At 38.0% G+C, this 20,686-nt stretch overlaps 1 protein-coding gene across 1 annotated transcript in view; it reads left to right on the top strand.

The window, feature by feature from the left end:
• The first annotated feature begins 13,486 nt into the window (after positions 1–13,486).
• LOC114646201 (RAS guanyl-releasing protein 2) overlaps positions 13,487–20,686 on the top strand; it is a 220,414-nt gene continuing 213,214 nt past the window's right edge. Inside the window, exon 1 of the mRNA XM_051921194.1 lies at positions 13,487–13,741. The gene's annotated coding sequence lies outside the window, so the exon portion shown is untranslated. The remainder of the gene's footprint in view (positions 13,742–20,686) is intronic.

Below are 20,686 nucleotides of genomic sequence, written 5' to 3'. Positions count from 1 at the left end.
AACATACTCAGTTCCCAATTAAAGGTCTGAACTATTTCTTAAAAGAAAATGGTGATAATGCTGTTTGGTTGAAGATATTTGATCATCTTCATGGCTGTCTCTCTCTGGGATTAGATTATAAATAAAAACCTGTTACTAATCTTGATTCTGTCTTATGTCATACTGGTGGCCACATAACAAATCTGTGTTGTGTTTATTCTCCCAGCACTATATGAAGTTTTACCTTGAAAGGAATTCAGTGCTGACATGGAATCTTTGAGTTTAACACCATCGCGACAAGAAACTGCCCTTTGTTTGTTCCATAAAAACTGGATCTTGTCAAATAATCCCATTATTCTCTAACAAAGCTTTTGTGTTGTACTTGACAATAAGATGAGAGATACACTCTAACTGCAGAAAATTCATTTTAATACTTGTATAAAACTGCCAAAAGTCTGTCACTAACACTCTTTTCCCGATGCTGATAATCTTCCTCAATTTTTGACTGGATTACTGCAACTCTCTCTGTAAAAGTCTGCCTTCATAAGGCATCAGCAGACTACAAATAACGATACTGCTGACAATGTGGACCAGATGCAGTAATCACACTACGCCTCATCTGGCTTCCTAGGTGACATAAAATCATCTGTAAAACTCAGCTACAACAGAGCAGAGTTGTGCAACAATCTGTCAGCCTTTTACACCCCAGAAAACCTGTCTGCTAAAATAAGATGGTGGCAGATTAATTACACAGTGTAGACGTTGGTCTACATGTCATCACAAAGCCTTGTACAGATAAACACAATATAATTATTTTTTTTGGCCAAATTCATGATACAGTCATCTTTTACTGTATTACAATCTGTTTTTTCTGTTCAGAGTGCTTTGTGATGGTACTGTACATGCTGTTAACATTATATGAGATCAACATTGATTTTTTTTTTTAATAAATTGACCATGACAGTGATTGGCTGGTCAGCTTTCTGTAGTTATAAGTTGTTAGAATGAGGGTCCTCAATATTTTTAAATATGCTTTGTTGCCCCCATAATAATCCTGAGCCACTGTTCCTGTTTTTAAGATTTCCAAGACACGTTTAGGTGTCTTTATGCCTTACCACTTCTTCTGGAAGAATGGACTTCTCTGTCCCCTAAATGTAAATTAAAAAGAAGTGATACAATGGCCGATGTGATATGACTAGAGTGACAGTTATCAATTTTGTGCTAAAGCAGAAGTATGTAAAATCAGTCAAAAGACTGAAATCCACTGACACCAGAATTAACTTCATTTGAGAAATCTCAGTGGATAATGTAAATCTGGAACACTTCAGAGCCATTTAAATAGTACAGTATTTTGGCAATGCACCAAGTAACTAATTGTAAGAATTTCTGGAATTTTACAGGGCTGGTTTTTAACATGCAAGGACATTTCAATGTAGCTAAGTGTTATAATAAAATGAAAATAGGCCAGTAAACCCGAACATATCTTTTGTAAACATTTTATTTCTATGCTATGCAACAAATGATTCACGTTAATGAATGTTTACATGTTTTTCCCTTTTCTTTGTTGGATTTTATCCAAATACTCTAGTTTTCCTCCTATTTCTCACTGGCATGTATTTTCAGACAACTGGCCTCTTACATGAATGTAGATCTGTGAGTGGATATGCTTCATAGCAGACTTGCACCCCATCCATTTGTCATCTGAGGCTGCTCGGGCCTTGGAATGAACACAGCAGCTTTAATAACAGAGGGATCTCAAAGAAACATTAATTTGCAGCTGTAAATTATTATGATGTCAGTGATTTTTGGTGTGCAGATTAGTGTCCCCACCAATTGTCCTATTTCTAGAAGTATTTTTGATATGTTTTTGATGTTGGGGTAGATTCTAGTTCTCCAGGACTCAAAAAATGTATTATGTTGGTTCAATAGAAGGATGAATGGCTTGATTTCACCATGGATTTCACCATTAGACAACAATACTGGGTGGGAACCAACTGAGCCTGGGATATATATGGGCATATTTACTACATACATATATTCACTAGTCCTGCGGTGGGTTGGCACCCTGCCCAGGATTGGTTCCTGCCTTGTGCCCTGTGTTGGCTGGGATTGGCTCCAGCAGACCCCCGTGACCCTGTGTTCGGATTCAGCGGGGTTGGAAAATGGATGGATGGATGGATATATTCACTAACATAAGGCCAATTCAGAGTGCCTTGCTCTCCTAGCCTGCACATCATTGGGACATAATAGAAAGCCAGACAAAAACCCATATATGTTATTATGGGGTGAATAGAGGTCACTACATTTGTTATGGGTTGGCTTACTCTCCTGCACCCTAAATTTAACACACACACACACACACAAATCTACATATACATGCAATTAAGCACAGAGTATAGGTGATACCTGTACAACCTATCACTCTTAAATAGTCTGGACAAGGACTCACTAGCTTTGGCCTGAGCAGACCAGTTAGGTATTGCCAAAGCGCTGGATGGTGATGCACCATTTTATTGCCACTCACCAAACAACATGTTATGCCTTCCAGTGTTGCTCAGTATTAAAGGTGTCCTCTCTCAGCTGCTAACCCTTTAGGAAAGAAGTAGCAATCTACCCATGCCAGCTTCTCTGTATTTATTTTACTACTCCAGTCACTCATTATGTGCAGACAAAGTATGGAAGTTTAAAGCAAAACGATGCTTATGAGCAAAAATGAATAGCTTTTTTTAAAATTTAATAGTAATGTCTAATCGTCTGGAAATATAGCCCTAACACAAATATACCTTTGTTTCAAATTCAAAAAGCTTTACAATGGTTAGATACTTAAGAAGGCTGAAGAGCAGATGCATCTCTGTGAGGGAGAATGTGCATCTGAGGGCAACTTGACATGTTTCAAATATCAACCTAACACATGGACTGCATCTCTTGGGTCCACCTGAAAGAAGTCTCTGTCTGAGTAGTCTATCTCTCTCTCTCTATCTCTCTGTCTCTCTCACAGATGGGCAGTCCGTTCTTAATGCCAATATCCCCATGTGGGATTTCAGACCCCATGGTGTTACTTACTGGTAATCATTCTAATGATTGACCACTTTGCTCAAAAGCTATAATCATTAAGGTATGTGCAAAACATCTCATCTTGTCCAAGAGATATGTTCCACCAGACCTTTGATCTATAAACTAACTAACCATGGTAACCATCCAAGACAGGTAATAAATAATTAAAAGAAATATTTTGCTATCACTTTCCCTACTTGTAAACTCTCAACACCTTTCCTCTGTATTTGCATTTCTGAACATCTCTTTTCTCAAGTGTGCTCCCATAAAGCCTGTTTCTCAGACTGTGTCATTATTTTCGAAGCATCTTTTTCACCTCCTGTCCATTTTTATATGTGCCATCTTTGAAGGCGCCTCTCTCAGCATGCATCATGTGCCTTTACTGCTCCTTGTGTGTCTCACAATCACATTTCCTCTTTTGTCATGTCACCATAGCCAAAATGACTAATCACACATCTGGTCAAGCTGTCCAATCAAACTGATCAGAGGGACTGGACATACAAACTTTAGTATTTTATTATATAGTACATTGGTCCACTGTATCACTCAGGGATTTCTGTTGTTATTTATCATTGTTAACTTCAAGTTTTTGTCTTTAATATTAATTTAGAATTTTAATAGCAGGAGAGTATGTTGCAGTGCTAGCAGTTGTCATAGAATAGGCTGCACTTTCTAATAAATAATTTAAGAATTTATTCACTTTTTCATTTCTTCCTGATAGCATTAGGACCCCAGTTTGATCTGTAGCTGGAGAACCCTCTGCGTGACATTTTCCTGTTCTCCCAACATTTGTATTTTATCTAAAGATTTGAATATCCTTTCTCAGCTTGAAGACTTAATGCTAGGGTGATTAGGGCCTGTGTTGAGTGAGTGTAGGCGTGAATGTATCCTACAGTTGACTAATATTCCATCTAGAACTGGCCTCTCCTCTGTATCCATTATTTCTCCAAAAGATTCAGCTCCCTCAGTCCACTAAAAGAGTAAGGAAGGCACAGAAAATGAAACACATTTTTAGTGTGTTGTTTTTTTGCATTCAAGATACAAATGAAACTGCATTTAGACTGTTTTGGTCGTCTCAGGAGAATGGCCAGAGCAGATGATTCAAACTAGTATAGCAATCTGTTTCTAGGATAAAATGTTTTGCCTTTTAAGTGTAAAAATAGGTATTTTTGCACATCTCTTTTATGTACAGGAGATGTGATTGAGTGGGTGAGGGCACTGAAGGTCAACAGACCAAATAACCTCAGGCCATTACTGTTTTTAATGAACGTACAACTACAGTAGGCATTAAACAGCATATATATATATAAAGTGTAGCTGTCATGTTTACAAATTAAGCATCACTGACACTGGGGAATGTTTTTGACTGCCCTGGGAGGTGGGAGTCATCATGGTTGTTGTGCAGCAGAACATAACTAATTCCCATAAACAAATGTTTTAGTTATTATCTAATGGTGCGTATTATTGCATTATTGTGATTAGAGTTCAAGTTTATTTATGAAGTTTTCCAAGGTCAATGGGCCTCAGTTATAGTGACACTGGTTAATCGGATGCATCATAAGTATTACATAATTAAGTACTTTTGTGTATACAACATTTTTTTTTAGCAGTGGCTACAAATAATATTATTATTTCACTTGAGCTGCTTACTGTTCAACAGGCTACATACAGTCCTTGATGGTGTAGTTGTGAAAGAGATCATTGCTAAACCCCTTATTAAAGCAGTATTCAGTAATGTTACAAAGGTGATTTGAAGCTGATTCATTCAAAGCTTAAAACTGCTAAAAATCTTGACTCTTCATTAGCATTAAAGCCTAAAATGAGTACTAAAATGAATATTAACTTTTATACAGTGTATTTAAATAAATGATTACCAAAACAAAAGGTACTAATTATTTTTACTCACTTAAAAGGATCATCCTATTCTCTTCTTATCACACTCTGAAAAACAGCAGCTTCATCTGTAATAAAAACATCTCGCTTCATTCTATTAAATTGTGGCTTGGCTCCATCAGTTAATTTGTGGTATTTGTTTTTTTTTTCTCTCTTTTTTTATCTTCAGCTTAACTCTGATTGTTAAGTTTTATTATAAGCTTAAAAAGGTAAACCTAGGTCCTAAGTCCAAAAATGTTGAGAAACACTGCTCTAAGATAAACACTGTAAGCCAGTAAGACAATGAAACTGTTATCACAAAGTGGTTGAGGAAAAAAAATGCAGCAGTTGCTTACCACTGATGACATGCCACATTCGCAGATGCTCTTATTTAAACTTTCTGAGCACTGATGAAAATGAAATCGTCCAGCAGTGCACTGGCTGATGGGAATTGTAATCCTCACTTTGGCATTTGCACAAATTTGCAGATAAGATGAAGGATGTGGGAAGGCAATATATATTAAATACCTTTCTTACTGGATCAGTTGCATGAAACTGACTACACTCACAGCCATGTAGCCTGACAAGTGCTTGCTATACATGTCTTCTTGAGCTTTGCCAAACTTTTCTCCTTTCATTTCTCTTATGCAAATAACATTCATTTGCATAAACTGGCATGACCTGTTTCTCTGTGCGATTGCTGTCTGCACTGTGGCAATATGAGGGATGTGGCACATTAGAACATCCAAATCTTTAGAGCATGATTAATAGCAAATATTAACAAATGAAAAAACACATATCTGCTAATTTTGTTTTTTTCTACTATGTCACCAAATTTCAATCAATTCTGTCAATGCATTTTTGAGCTTTTGGGGTATTTAGCTTTTATATTGTGGTGAGTTTTTAACCCCTAAACACTGATATATCAAAATGTCCTTCCTTAGTGAATACCTACTGCGCTAGATATACCATCCAGCCAAATTTTAAAAAGAGTGGACATACAGTCTTTGTTCATAATATTGACACTATAATATAGTACAATGTAGGGATCACACAAACACACAAGTGCTATGAAAACAGGAGAAAGCAGTACATTGGGTAAACCGGTTTGTTTTCTTTTAAATAAAATAAAGTTATGTTTTTTATTACATTCTTGTTTACCTTTGTGCTGGAGAGTGCTAATGAGTTGCCTGTTGGTCAGGTAAGTTAAAATTTCACTGTACTTTGTACATATGACAATACCAGCAATACCACCAACTATTAATGCTACCATACAAACACATGGAGAAACAGCACTGTGACAGGCTGTGATTTAAACCTATGTTTCTTGAATTGTGATGTATCAGTATTAACCATTGCATATTCCATAATATCATGAAATGTATGTAAGCCTCACCACAGAAATGACAAAAATATGAGCTCATGAGGCCACGTTAAACATTAAATGAAAGGCTTTATGTGGTCATCTGTGTCCGAGCAGGCTCCTCCTGTATTACTAAATAGTGTTACTCATTTAACAACTGGTTTTAGGAATAATATAAATTAAACTAAATATTAGACTTCAACTTTTTGAGGGCATCAAATTTAGGCTACTATCTTAATTTTTCACAGTTTTTTTGGTTTTCTTTGGTTTTTACAATGCATATTCTCACACATTCATCTCCTGCTATACCCACAATCCTTAAATAAATATTACTCCCTTCATAAAGGACAAAAATATGAAATGAAGAAGCACGAGTAGATTGTTTTGCTTTATTACAAAAGGAGGCTTGGATTCAAACCATGACGTGGCTAGAATTCTTACTATTTTATTAATTTGAAGTGTGTACGTTTTGAAATGCCTTCTTATTGTGTGCCAAATGAAAGATGCTTTATAAAATAACTTCTGCAAGATTTTTACAGCTAGCATTTGCCTGGCCTTTCTGCAGCCATGCTATGGAAAAAAACAAAAATATGTTCGATGAAAACCAGAAGGCTAATGGGCTTTTTTATTGAATTTGTATAAAATGCTATTATAGGGCCGGCACTTTTATTGTCTTTATCTCTGCCTTACCAGTTAGTGCTGTGTCCTCTAAAGGATTGGTACCATGGGCCAGAATAAGCTCCAGAACCCTGTGATTCTGGATTAGATTAAATGCGTTTGAAACCAAGATAAGATGAAATACAGTATGATGTTGGATGGAACTTTATTTGTCCGTGGGGGAAGTTTGGGTTTTTACACAAGCTCAATAATAAATAAAAAATTATATTATGGCAAACAACAAACCCCTCTCAAATATACACTAGGATGATTAAAAAGGAAGAAAACTAACAAGAAAGAAAACTTCTGACTTGACAATTACAGCCGCAGTGAGGTATTATGCAGGTGTATTGCTGTTAGTGAAAAGGAGCCCTAGCAGTGTTTCTTGACACAATTCTGCTGAATAATTTGTTGGCTGAAAGTACTTAGTGTTAGTGTGACAGAGAGAAGATATATAACATTGTTCATAATGGCACTCAGTTTTGTTTTCATTCTCTCCTTCACTACTACCTCCAGGGGCTTGAGAGTGCATCACAGAGCTGAGTCTGTCCTTTTAATTAGTGTGTTGATTTGGTGGGCCTCTCTTGAAGTGATGTTACCAGCCCAGCACATCACAGAGTAGAAAGTCGCACTAGCCATTACAGAGTTACAGAATATGTAAGTGATGTTATTACCTACTGTACATTAAAGGAGTTCAGTCTCCTAAGAAAAAAGAGTCTGCTCTGTATCTTTGTATATAGTGTTTTGTGTTACAAGACCATTCCAGCCTGTTATTGATGTGACCCCCAAGTACTTGCAGCTTTTATGTTGTCTATTAAGTATAAGTATTAAGTATATCTTAAGTGGTGGCTCTGAGGCTAGGGATCTGTGCTGGCAGTCGGAAGGTTGCCGGTTTGAATCCCGTAAATGCCAGAAGTGATTCTACTCTGTTGGGCCCTTGAGCAAAGCCCTTAACCTGCAATTGTGTTGTCCTGGGTATGATGTTAATCTGCATCAGCCCTGCAAGCAGTTCCTCCAACGTACATGGAAAACGTGGGGGTTGGTGGGAGGATTAGCACTCCAGCCTCCGTTAAAAAAACTCACTCTGTTTCAGTGTGGTGCTGAGGTGTCACCCGCTGCACTCAGCTCCCAATTCAGCTGGTTCATCGTGTGCTGTATGTGGCAATGTGCTCACAACCTCCTCTTAAGTATAAAGTGCAGAGGCAACATTCACCAGCTAAGGTCAGAAATTTAATTTTATTGTTTTTTCAGTTCTGTGACTTAAATAATTATGCTGGATCCTTTTTGTATAGTGCCATGCACTTGATGCATGATACTTTTTAACGTAGAGGAAAAGTGTTGGAGGTAGTGTAGCAGTAAAAAACCCTATGCCCCCTTTAAAGTTGTGAACAGGGAGGTAATGCTTGATTGATGAGATGCCTTTGGACTCCATTTCTCCTCAACACTCATACTGGTAGCTAGTATGTTTTCTTATGACAAATGGTGTTTACAATATTTAAAAGGACATAAAGGCATTGAATCTCAGGCCACTGCACCTGCTCCTGTGCTTGGTGGCTTTGATTTTTTTTGTGCTTTGTAAGGTGCATGGTGTGCTCTGTAAAAGCTTCTAAATTAAGTAAAATTGAACTGGTAGTTTATATTCAGAATATAGTATTTTGAAATTTGTAAATCTAGATGTACTGAAAGGCGACAGTAACTACTGTATAAACAGGTATGATAGCTTACTGCCTTATTGGGGCCTTTTCATAAGACTTATAAATAATTCATAAATAAATTACACATGCAACATACATGCAAAACAAAAATTACAGACATTAAAATAACACAAAAAGGATATTTAAACTCATCACTAATAGCACTGCTGAGTACATGTACTCAGAAAATAACAGCTGAATTCCTGAATTGGTAATCAGTTTAAATGTAAATTTAAAAAGAAGGTTATGAATGTGATCTAAATGTTTGTCTTAAATGAGTGATTTGCTGCTATTATAACAAATCACAACTCAGACACTTCTCCTGAAAAACAAACTTGGTTGCTGTTTTAACAAAATGCACAAAAAATAACCTAATAGTTCTTTATTTGAGCACTTATTTCTAATTTACAAGCAGCAGTGCTGCTGTGTGTAGGAGTGGAAAAGGGCAGTCTTTTGGTCATCCTTTTTACTTAAACAGCCACGCATGCCAGTTACAAAACCAAACCACACTGAAATAAATAAAACTTTTTTCCAGAAAAAAATGTCATGCATAATAGGCAAGATTAAAAGCACTGATTGAAAGCAAACACTAAGCTTTTGTAAAGTCTATAGCCTTCACTGGTTAACAAAAATGATCCCTCAAAACCCCTCTTAAGTAGAATGTGCAGAGGCAACATCCGACCAGCTAAGGTCAGAAATTAAACCTTAAATGTTTTTCAATAACATGATTTAAACAGTTATGCAATATCCTTTTCATATAGTGCCATCCACTTGTTACATGATCATTTTTAAAAAAGAGAGGAAAATGTTGGATGTAGTGCTGCAATATAAAACCATATCTCCCTTTAAAAATGTGAACAGGTGAGTAATGCATGGTTGATGAGACACTTTTGTACTCATTTTCTCCATTTCTCATGGTCAGTATACATCACGTTCCATCCTCCACCCCACCATCTCACTTTCAAGCCTGCATAAATTCAACAGTGTATAAGTAAATATAGCAGGATCTACTGACATGCAGTGGAATTGCAAACTATGTATAATCAAATCACATGGATCCTCCGAGCAGGAATTATTGGCAAATGGTGTAAGTTAGGGAATAATAAAACACATATTTAAATTTTCTGCCAGATTTCAGACATTCACATTTATGTATTGTGACAGAAATTTGTAGAAAAAAGCAAAAGCTAAAGGAGTGCAGCTTTGCCCCATAACTGCCTGCCATTATAAAGGGGGTCCCATTTTTTTTAAACATTCATACCGAGACTGAAGATCCATTCCTTTAGTACAGCATACTAATATTACAGCTGCTGATCTATCTTTTGATGCTGTATATGTTAAAGTGGAAGTGAAATGATCCTGAAATATTTTGAGATTTTATACTAAGAGATGAAAAGAGGTATTTTAGAGGCAAAGAAAAAAATCTTAGTTGAGCAGCAGGCAAAGGTCAAAATCAGAAAAATTCAAAAAGAAAGGTCAAAACAGCAAAACCAAAAGGGTAACACAGGCCCATACTCTAAAGCAAAAAAGAGATTCAAAAACCAAAAGAAAACTAACTTGGGATTTTCCTCAAACTACTCTAGTGATTAGATTTTTGGACACTTCTTCAGTCTACTTCGGTATGCGAGAGGTGCAGAATGCTGCAATTTTATTGTGGAAGGCTGCTGATTTCAGACATGCCATCAAGACAGGTCACATGGTACCCACACACCTTAGTACTTAAAACAGTATGGTGGTGTCCAGACAACGGAAGCATGAAATGGCAACCAAAATATATCAATAACATATTTAAAGAATGTTAAAAATAATACAAATTAGAGAAAATATGTAAGAATTAAAAAGACCAAATAAAATAATAAGTAATTATAGCACTATAAATGTCTTTATGTTACCTGTTCACCCTAAATTAAACTTCTAGCAATAAAACTGATTGACCATTACTAAACATTTTCCATTGTCTGTTTCTTCTTAGGACACAAATTTGGCACATGATGCCAGTGTGATGTTGACCAAGCTACTTGTTCAGGCCCACGGAAAAAAGGTGTTACTGTCATTCAAAAATGATTTCATCAATGGTGACCGATAAAGCACAATGGTATATTGCCTGGCTCTGCCACATCTGTAGACACTAGCGTCTGTTGAAATCTGCCATACAATACTCTAGACAATATACTGTATATGCATAGAGAATTTGTGTAAATATTGCAATGGTCTTATGTTTCCTGTTACAATCCTGGCAGCACTGTGTACAGTGCAGGAACCAAACCTACAAAATGCACCAGTTGATTGCAGTGCCCACTCATGCTCACATCAACACACTCTCAACAAGCATTATATCCTGGACATGTCAAGGAATATTTAAGAAAAACATAAGTACCCAGAGGAAAATCAGTGTATGTAAATGCCTAGACTGTGAAGGATTTGCATATAGGTGTTACTGTTCTATTAGTTCCCTTTCTCACAATCATTAAAAAGTAAAGTTGCTTCAAACTAAAGCATTTATCTTTTATAAGATATCTTTTATAAGGTGTATTTCAGCATGTTGGACTGATGTAAGTGTTATCAATCATCTACACAGTATTACCAGAATTAAATTATGTAAATGTTTATGGAATATGGCAAAGTCATAATACCACTGACAGTCAGTAAGGCCTTAGCTATCTGAACTCATATCCATTCAATTCCTACTGTAGTCACCTCCTTCCCTCTGGAGGGGTACCAGTCCAGAGAAGGAACATGGTGGTAGTTGTAGGAATCTGAAGGCACAGACCTCATCCAGACTATCTGCTGTGCGATCAAAGCCAGACTTAACTCACTACTCCACATTCAGTCCTACTTTTGGTTTTTAGTTTCAATTTGCATAGGAATTATATAACAAGCTGTACAAAAAAAGCTGCACAGTCACGTATTATTTACAAAGCCTATTACAACAAAAAGCAGCAGATACGATATAAAAAAAGAAAAAAATAATGAACAAAACAGCGTACACCGGCTTTCCAATGTGATGACGCTCTTGATGTTATGAGTGCAGGTCTTTGAAGGTCAAGTAACCCAGAGATGCGGAGGCCATGGACTAAATCCACTGGTTGACCGAGTTAGTATGTGGTAATTACTTGACTGGCATATATTATTTTGTATTTGAGTTGCACTTATGATATTTAGGTAAAAGAGGGCACAGCACAACACACTGTACAAGAAAGAAAATGTACTGGTCTGAGAGAACCTGGCATCTGAAGAGCTGTGTATGTGGTAAGTGGTATAGTAAGAAGTGCATCAGGTATGCTATGAGTTGTAGGCTTGAAACTAATTTTTGATTCCTCCCATTCTTATTTTACCCACATAAATTACATTAAGAAACATTCTTACTTCCATGTCATTTGTTTACTCATTCCTCTCCTTTTTTAGATACTGGGAAATTTATTCCATGCCTTTATTACATCCTGAGTCGACTACTGTAACTCCCTCCTGGCAGGTGCCCCTTCTAATCTCTTATCACAGCTCTTACTGGTCCAGAACTCTTCTGCAAGAGTCTCAACATAGACGCACAAACAGTGAGCACATAATACTTGTTCTACTTCACCTTCACTTGCCCCCTGTATCTTACAGGATTGAATATAACATTCTGTTAATAACCTATAATGCTTTAAATGGTCTTGCACTGTACTACATCAGTAACCTCCTCCGTCACTATGTTACTGCCCGTCTACTGAGGTCCACCATTTCTAACAATTTCCTTGTACTCCAAACTAACCTGCACTTTATGTGTGGAAGAGCCTTCTGCTTTACTGCACCCAGAAAAAATTAAAGAGATTAGCTAAAATACTTTAAAGCTCATATTACCCTGATATTATGACTCTTTCTCCAAGTTCTGGTGCTATGATATGTCTTTGTGATATGATATGTCTTTGTAAGATAAATTATGTTATTTGTTGGGTTTTGTTGTAGTACTTGTATTTTATTCTAGTTTATTTCCTACTATTTTAATTCAAGGCATTGTGTTTCATGTATTTATCTTAATTTTGTGTTTTATACTGATATTATTCTGTATTCAATGTTGTGTATTTTATTTCTGCTTGTTCCCAGTTATTCATTTTGAATTTATGTTGAAGCACTTTGAGGATAGGGAAGGTTCTCTAGAAAAAAAATGTTTAAAATTTTATAATTATTAATAGAGATGGATGAATGGAACTATACCACCAAATAACAGTAAAAAATGGATGGATGGATTCATGAATCAGTGTCTCTACACTAATCGCTTATCCAGTAAATGTATATGCACCCCATGATCCATTTATTGTATTACATTTAAATTAACACCTATTTAACATTCAGAACATCTTTTTAACTCCTATTTAATACGTTAACTTTTTTTTTTTTTAATTTAAAACAGTTCGTTTTGAAACATAATCTTAAGCACACAATAAACACAGTGAGATTCCTACCTTGCGCTCGATGATGCCGGATTGACTCCGGCTCCTCGCAATTGTAAATTGCATAATGGATATATAGATGATTTCTCACAGTTAGTTTTATTATTACTATATTGTACTTTAGGCTAACACCATATTTCTTCTAAAACGAAGCTAAAATAACATTTAAAAATAGCAGTAAATGTATAGTTTTCGCAGTGGGTGGACATTTGGAAACGTTAGACTCGAAACGAGAGGTACATTCCTACAGATGGGGGTGGCTTTGTGTGACTGTACACAACCTCGCGATGTGCCTTAAGCGTTCTTAAGCTGAAATAATTATCGTATTTGAAAAACTTCATAGACCCGTCGCTTTTGTCGACACGCGAGTGACTCACGAACACCTACTCGCCTAAATGGTGACACCCCTTCTCCTCCGCCCCCAGTTCGCATCTAAACTACTATATCCCGAACCCGATCCGACTCACGGCCATGTCGTGGGTCGGCTCCAGGAAGCGAGTGCGAGCGAGAGCGCGAGCACGAGCACGCGACTGAGATAGCAGGAGCTCAACAGCAGTGGCAGCGCAGCTTCTGCGGTTTTCGGAACCGCGCTTCTATAGTCTGATACAAGCAGAAAACAAACGCTGCTAATGGGCGGAGACATGACTTTTTAGACAGGAGACAAGAACGACAGCGGCACGCCGGACTCACCGGTGAGTGTAAACGCACTTAAACGGGTTAAACTTCACACCTTCTAACCTTTGACTGTGTGTCGAGTGAGCCGGCGGTCGCCAGGTAGGCAGCGGGAGCGAGCAAGCTGTGCTACAATGCGAAGCCGCGACGCGTCTCTTGTCAACTTTTCAGTCAGGGCTGTCAGAGGAAGGGCGCCTCGGATGCCCTTTGCAGATGAGAGTGTTTAGCGTTGTGGCTTCTTTTCTTTTCGCCTGCTTGTTCTGCCAAATATTCGTGAACTTTAAGGGTAAGACGATGCGCTCTCATCGCGGTGACCTATGTGCTTGGTTGAAAAAGTCTGGTAGCGCAGTGTGCTGCGGTACCTTGTGATGCATTTGAAAATGTTTGTGAATTATTTTTGGAGTAAGTCGATTTTAAGCCTCAGTGAGATTTTCTCAGCGTCCGTCAACATGGGGCGTTTCGGCTCTTTCAGTTTTGTGGTTTCCTGGGTTTTTCTGAGTGTTTCTTTTAAGACGTTCCCGAATATCGCCGCGTTTTCATCTGTAGCCTGCTATGCCATTTTTTGTGTTTTATTGGTTTACACTTTGCTTTAAGTACCCTTACAAATCTGCACTAGTGAGGAATGTGACTGACAGCATGTACATTGCCTAGCATCCTCCTCATTGGTTCAATCAATTGTTATTGGTTCGTCTTTGTCGCATACGGTTCTATATGATTTGTTTTAAGTAGATTTTCGGGGGGGGGGGGGGGGGGGGGTAAATTGATATTTAATGGTTTCTGCCACAAACCCTCAATCGTCTGAGGCCAGCTATGGCCAATATGCACGAATCCAGGTGTATTGCACGTTAACTCTTTAAAACAACGTTTAATGGAACATTTCTTGTGTTGCTTCAGGTGCTATGTTCTATGGTTAAGCATGCCTTGCATATGAAGGATGGACGGGTGGATGTCCCTCTTTTTTCCAGCCTGAATTGTAATACTGATTTTTTTAACACGAAAGGGTAGAAAAAACCCATTTCCTGGCAGCAATACTTTAATGCTGTATCTTAACAGGAAAGGGAAAAATAAGCTGAGAAAATGGAAAGTCTGCCTGCCAGTTGGGTTTAGTGCAGCACAGTGGTGTAGTGGTTAGCATTGTTGCTTCAACTGATGGAGAGTGGGTTTCAATCCGATCTCTTCCATGCATCCATCCATTTTCCAACCCTCTGAATCCGAACACAGGGTCACGGGGGTCTGCTGGAGCCAATCCCAGCCAACACAGGGCACAAGGCAGGAACCAATCATGGGCAGGGTGCCAACCCACCGCAGGACACACACAAACACACCCACACACCATTTAGAATTACAATTTAGAATCGCCAATCCACCTAACCTGCATGTCTTTGGACTGTGGGAGGAAACTGGAGCGCCCGGAGGAAACCCATGCAGAAATGGGGAGAACATGCAAACTCCACGCAGGGAGGACCCGGGAAGCGAACCCGGGTCTCCTAACTGCGAGGCTCCGATCTCTTCACGTTCCTTTATTTCTGACCCAGGTGTGTGTGTTCATCCTGCAAAGGACTGGTGCTATGACTAGGGTTTGTTCATGCCTTGCATCCTATGTTGGCTGAGAGGCTCCAGCGCCATTGCTACCCTGGTCTGGATTAAGCGGGTTAAAAATGACATGGACTCTTAAACATGACCTCTTAGGTTTTTTCCCACATCATCTTGATGTCATTCCCACGTCATCAGTTAGCATAAAAGTTTTTTTTTTAGTGTTTACAGACTTATTTTGGCAGTTACATTTAGTCAGTCAGTCATTGTCCAACCTGCTTTATCCTAACACAGGGTCAGGGGGGTCTGCTGGAGCCAATCCCAGCCAGCACAGGGTGCAAGGCAGGAACAAACCTCAGGCAGGGCGCCAGCCCACTGCAGGACACACACACACACCAAGCACACACTAGGGACAATTAGGATCGCCAATGCACCTAACCTGCATGTCTTTGAACTGTGGGAGGAAACCGGAGCATCCGGAGGAAACTCATGCAGACACGGGGAGAAAATGCAAACTCCACGCAGGGAGGACCCGGGAAGTGAACCCAGGTCTCCTTACTGCGAGGCAGCAGTGCTACCACTGCGCCACCATGCCGCCCTCAGTTGCATTTACTTAAAACCATTTCTTATTACAGGGTCATGGATAAAGCCAGTGGCAGACCTATATGTTAGGGGCAGTGAAGCTTGAACTGTTTGAATATCCCGTTGCAACCCTCCAGGATTAGGGGCCCTGAAGCTTAAGCTTAAAGGTGTATATTTTATTTCACTCACTCTCTCTCTCTCTCTCTCTCTCTCTCTCTCTCTCTCTCTCTCTCTCTCTCTCTCTCTCTCTCTCTCTCTCTCTCTCTCTCTCTAGCTTTCAAACATACCAGTGTATCATACTCTCTTGGCACTTATTAGGTACAACGACTTGTTAAAGCAAAAAGCCAATCATATGGCTGCAATGCAATACTAACTAGCATGCAGATATGGTCAAGAAGTTTAATCCAGCCAAACATTTGAATTGGCAAAACCTTAGATCAAATAACTTTCATTGTAATATGACTATTTGTGAAGGACATAATGATTTTATCAACTTAGAAAGAGTCCTCCTGGGTTTATCACACACTACAGTCTCTAGAGTTTACAGAGAATAGTGCAACAAACAAAATAACATCTACCAAGCAGCTGTGGAAAAATCAACCTTGTTAATAAAAGAGGTGAGAGGAGAAAGTCCAGTCTTGTTCAAGATGACAGAATTTTCACAATGGAATACTGCTCTTTACAGCTATGGTGTGCACAAGTGTATCACCCTGGGCCAGGAAAAGTAGACTGCAGTAAACACATTATTACCAAAAGTGGATGATCAAAGATAGGAAAAATGCTGCATTGTCTGAAGAATCTGGATTTCTGTAGTAACATGCAGAGGGTGGGATGAAACTTTGGCATAAACTGCATTTATTCATAAATCCATTCTACCTTGTGTCAGTGCTAAAGGCTATTGGTGGTAGCTTAGTGGTGTTTCCTAGGCACATACTAGACCCTTTAGTACTGAAGAGTATCATCTGAACACTGCAGTTCTACTGACCATATGCCTCTCTTTATGGACACATTCTCCCCTTTTTCAAATGGATAACTAAAGCAACTCCAACTGGTTTTATGAACGTGACAGTGATTTCAGTTTACTCAAATGGCCTTCACTGTCCTTAGATTGCAATTTAATTGAGTCTTTTTTCTGATGAGGTGGAAAGGGAGGTTCATGGCAAGAAGGTGTGGCTGAAAAATATACAGGAACTACCTGATATTATCAGATCAGCATGGACGAGAATCCCTTAGCAATATTTCCAGCACGTTGTTGAATTCATAGCTTAAAGAAATGAGACTGTTGTGAAAGGTGGTCCTACCTGATAGATGTATACAATACAGTGAAGACGTGTTGTTTATTCTGACAATTCAGGCTATAGGTTCAAAATGAGGTGCACATTTATGGAATATCTGAAAGATATGCGGATAGATTATGCATATGGAGCTTGCTTGTTTAGTTTTTTTGTATGTAAAAAATCACAATACAGCTACAGCTTACACTTAAATTTAAATTTAAACCAGTGGAAGCTTCACAAGCATATTACATCATATGCAAATTTCTTTTTGTATAAAACCAAAGCTTCAGTATTCTTACAACAGTATCATACAGATTGAATTTCAACTTCTTGAATGTGTATAATAGACTTTAATATTAATGTGGTACTAAGAATTACATTTGCATTTTTCACTTTTATTTTCGAAACAAAGTAACCTGTCTTTATTGTAGCAGCTTTGCCAGACTTGTTACAGGCAGCACCTTATTTTTGATTTCGACTTCCCACAGCAATTGCTCAATTTTTGTGTCAGAAAGTTCACTTATTTTGGTCTCTTGAACTTCCACTTTATTTAATGTTGCTGATTGCACATTATGTGGGAAGCTTGTAGGAGGTGGTTATTTAAGGGTGTGTTCGTATAACGGTAACAGTTTTCATTAGCATGTAAAAACAACATTTACTTTAGCATTACTAGAAAGTAACAACACATGCTAATGCAGTTGGAAATACATCTGATGTATATATCACTCTTTACTTTTGTATCTTTATGATTCCTTTATGCAACTGAAGGACTTATTTGCTTTTTGTTTAAGTAGGACTACTTCATCAGGTGGGATGGCAGAGGTGACTGTATTTAGACAAAAGCTCTTAGTGTACAAATGCAGTAATTTCAACTGTTCATTGCTCATCTGATTTGGAACTTTGAAAAAGTGCAAGCTGTCCTACCTGCTGCAAAAGTTTTACATTCCACCACATGCTAACACACTAAGGAAAGACTAATATCTAAATGTGCCCATCAGAGGGGCATTACTCTTATCACTTGTGAGTTTAATCAAACACATCAGGCATCACTCCTGCCAAGTTTTTCTCAAAAGCTTTTTTGTCCAACGAGGAGGAGACATTTTTTATCATGTTTATGCCGCAGACCTAATTTCCAAAGAAATTGAATGAATTGAATAAAAAAAAAATGAAATTGATTGATATTTTTTTTTTGGAAGCGAATGTCTGCCACACTGAAAAATACTTTCATTTTCACATCATGTGTGAGTAATACATATGAATCCTGGATGATAGAAACAAATGTTGCTTAAGTGAAGCAGTTTTATTAATTTCTGGAAATGTTACTTTCACAAAAAGTACCCAGCCTGACATTTATACATTAACCTACTTAGTGTTAGACCCGAGTGTTACTCGGGCTGCGAAAACCATGCTAAAAGCCTTAATTCTGAGTGTCACAACTATACAGATGTGTCTTGGATAAGCATTAGAACCGGGAATCACTCAGGGTGTAAAAGTGCTCCCTGTGCTGCCGTTCTTTGGAGAAATTATGTCTGAATGCAGGTTTTCACTAATTATGAAATATCTGCATTTTACCAACAATGAAGTCTTTGAAGATAATACCCATCCAGCACCCAAACTGAAGAAAATTTGGGCGATACACCAGGCCATTGTAGCAAAATTTTGGACCGTTTGCATTCTGGACTGTGATGACAGCATCAGTGAAAACCTCATGGCTTATAAGGGCCGACTGTCATGGATACAGTGCATCGTGTCAAAAAGAGCAAGATTTGCCAAAGTTTTACGAACTTTGTGAATCTAAAATGGAATACATTTGGAATTTGGTTCTGTACACAGGGAAAGGGGCCAGTGTTTGATCTGAAATAAATCAGTACGGTGTTGCTACGTCATCGGTGCTGACTTTGATAGATGCTCTGCTGGATCAAAGTTACTGTGTAAGCATGGACAATTTTTATACTTTACCAGAGCAATTTCACATCTTGCTGCAAAGAAAGACTGACGCCTTTGGAACAGTGCGTCCCAACCATCGTGGCATGCCTGAAGACTTTGGTAGAGCTGAATTACAGTGAGGTGCACTAGTAGCTTACCAAAAGGGTAAAGTGCTTGAGCTGAATTGGAAAGACAAGAATAATGTTTGTCTTCTTAGCACTGTACATAATGCAGCTATGTTCACTGTATAGGCAAAAGGCAACAAACAGGTTATGAAGCCTTGTGCTGTGGTCGACTACAATAGCTCAATGGGCAGCATAGATCTTGCGGATCAAGAATTGACTTTTTATCCCGTTATGCTGAGGCAACAAAAGAAATACAACAAAAAGACATTTCATCATCTGGTGGAACAGTGCATTTGGAATGCATTCATGTTATACAAACAAAAGGCTGACAGACTGTATTTCATGCAAACTTTACATGCCAGCTTGTAGAACAAATCACTGCCGCACATTCACTGTCCACACTACCGCTAAAGAGTCGCAGTCACCTCAGCACTTCGAGGATCGTCTTGTTGGTAGACATTTTATTGATTATATACCACCAACAGAAAAAAACAGAATCCAACTCGTACCTGTGCAGTGTGCTGTTCAAAAACTGATAAATCTGGGAAGAAAATCTGTAAAGAAACACCCTATTCTCCGGACTGTGATGTTGGATTGTGTCTTTCACTGTGCTTTAAGGTTTACCACACAAAGGACTTCATTTTGAGATTATATACTCTTTTGGCATCATTAGTAGTATTATTATTACTGTTATTATTTTTGTTATTATTGTATATTTCATATTATTTTTATTCATCATTACAATTAGTATTTTTTATCATTATTATACTTTTGAAATTTAATAAAAATGTAATTTTTCATTTAAAAAAATACAGCACTGTTTACGTTTTTCTGGAATAAAATGCAATGCTAAGGAGGTTAAACATACCCATTACCACTCACTACTAAGTCAAAGTGAGTATGTGCTCAGTGAAGTAAAGTTTAAGAAACAATAAATTAACTGACTCCAGTAACCTAAACCCAACCAAATCATTGAACCTAGTAACCACCAGACATGTCTGTGTTCTCTACCCTTCTTAGCCTCTGTTTTCCACCAGTATAGAGAGCAATGGGTGCAGCCTGCAGAGAAACAGTGTTGCAATAATGGGCTCTCTGCCTTTATCTGTTGAAAACAAAGCATTGTGCAGCTTCTTGTAGCAGTACAAATACAGCAGCATTCATGTTTACATCCTTGAAGTGTCATATTGGTTTCACTGTTTTTTTTTAGCTTTATAGCTATATTTACTGGTTTACTTAAGTAAGTCTTTATTTGAAGAAATACAATAACAAAGCAATTGCAGCACTCAATCATTGCTTCTCACCAGTGTTATTTTATTTTAGACAAAAGTGCAAGCATCTGTTATATTGGCAAGTACAGGACTTTTACAAGACTCGTATTACCTCAAGATTGCTCATCCCTTACCTGTTGATGACCCTTCAGGAGTCAATGTTGTGGACTTAGAAGGCTGTTGGGTTACCCTAGTGTGTACGAAGGATTACATTTCCAGTAAATTCCTTTGATGGTAATCTTGGTAATTTCCAG

The sequence above is a fragment of the Erpetoichthys calabaricus genome, chromosome 1 (genome assembly GCF_900747795.2).
Source record: "Erpetoichthys calabaricus chromosome 1, fErpCal1.3, whole genome shotgun sequence".
NCBI lineage: Eukaryota > Metazoa > Chordata > Cladistia > Polypteriformes > Polypteridae > Erpetoichthys > Erpetoichthys calabaricus.
This window is presented reverse-complemented; position numbering and strand designations above follow the sequence as displayed.